This window comes from Triticum dicoccoides, chromosome 2B (genome assembly GCF_002162155.2).
Source record: "Triticum dicoccoides isolate Atlit2015 ecotype Zavitan chromosome 2B, WEW_v2.0, whole genome shotgun sequence".
Lineage (NCBI taxonomy): Eukaryota > Viridiplantae > Streptophyta > Magnoliopsida > Poales > Poaceae > Triticum > Triticum dicoccoides.
Genome location: NC_041383.1, coordinates 522,908,087 through 522,909,577, shown reverse-complemented (window position 1 = coordinate 522,909,577; position 1,491 = coordinate 522,908,087).

Genomic DNA, 1,491 nt, shown 5'->3' with positions numbered 1-1,491 from the left:
ACGCGTAACAGAATATTATTCTGTTACTCTTTTTGAATTGACGGTTTCAGGTGGTTGTACTGATGTTTTTGAAGCGGTTGAACTGATGCTTTCAGTTGTGGTGGTAGTTACGCGTAACAGAATATTATTCTGTTACTCTTTTTGAATTGACGGTTTCAGGTGGTTGTACTGATGTTTTTGAAGCGGTTGAACTGATGCTTTCAGTTGTGTTTAAAAGATCGTCTTCTTTAGTTAAAAAACTTTTTGTAATTTTTTTGTCGGAACGGGGCATATAATATATCGTTGGAAAGCTCTTGACAACCATATTTCAAGTATATTGAACGTTTTTGCAAAATCATTATGGTTTAAGAGCAATTTTGAAAAAACCATTTTTTTCAAAACCGAAAACGTGAATTGTATTTTGGACTCAATTTTCAAACGGTTTGTCGGAATTGAGCAAATAAGATGGCGTTGGAAAGCTGGTGAAAATCCGCATCTTCCATATATGTATTGTTTTTTTCTAATTCTATATGATTTAAAAGTAATTTGAAAAAGGTGAAATTCTGGGCGAAACGTATTTTCGTGATTTTTTGCAAACGGTTTGTCGGATTGACGCAAATGATACGGCGTTGGAAAGCTATAGAAAATGCACAACTTTTTCATATAGAAATGTTTTTCTAATTTCTTACGGTTTAAAAACGAATTCGAATACGGTCAAATTTGATTTTGAACGCGATTTTTTTAAAAAGTTTGTTGAAATATGGAAAATAGTATACCGTTGGATAATTATCGAAAATTTGGAACTTAGTCATGTTGAATGTTTTTTCTACTTCGCAACCATTTAAGAGTAATTTTGAATACGGTATGACGGATCTTGCTGTTTTCTAGTTTGAAAAACAGAGTAGTCGTACTGATATATGTATATGTTTGTACTGAGCTATTTTTTGTAGAGTAATTTTGAATGGTTCTGAAAAATGGTACTTGTACTGATGCTTGCATGGGTTTGTACTAAGCGTGTTTTCACTAACTAGACTTTCCTATGTTTTTTGGGTAATATTTTTCTCGTAAGTTTTCAACAGTTTACTGTATCATCGCCCCTGGACTTGTATGATTTGTATCATCGAACTGACTGATATTTTATTCAAAAATAAAATGTGTTTTTTTTGAACTCAACATTTTTTTGACAATGATATTCTGAACTTCTCTCATTTTACGACTTCTACTGAGGTACTTACTAAGCAGGATTTTCATGGGGTTTCTTTTTTTGCTTGAATTTTTACAATTTGAATTTCTACCATTTCTTTAATTCCGAACGGACCACCGTTTTTAACTCGTACTGAGGTACTTACTACGCCCTAACTGGGGTGGCTGTCGCGTGTCACGGTGAGGAAGAAGACGAAGCTCGGGGGCGAGACTGGATTCGGCCGGCGGCTGGTCCGGTCGGTAGGATGCTGCGCAAGGTGGGGGGTGACAGGCGCAGGGCGGCAGGGCTCAGAGTGGCGGCGCACGGCG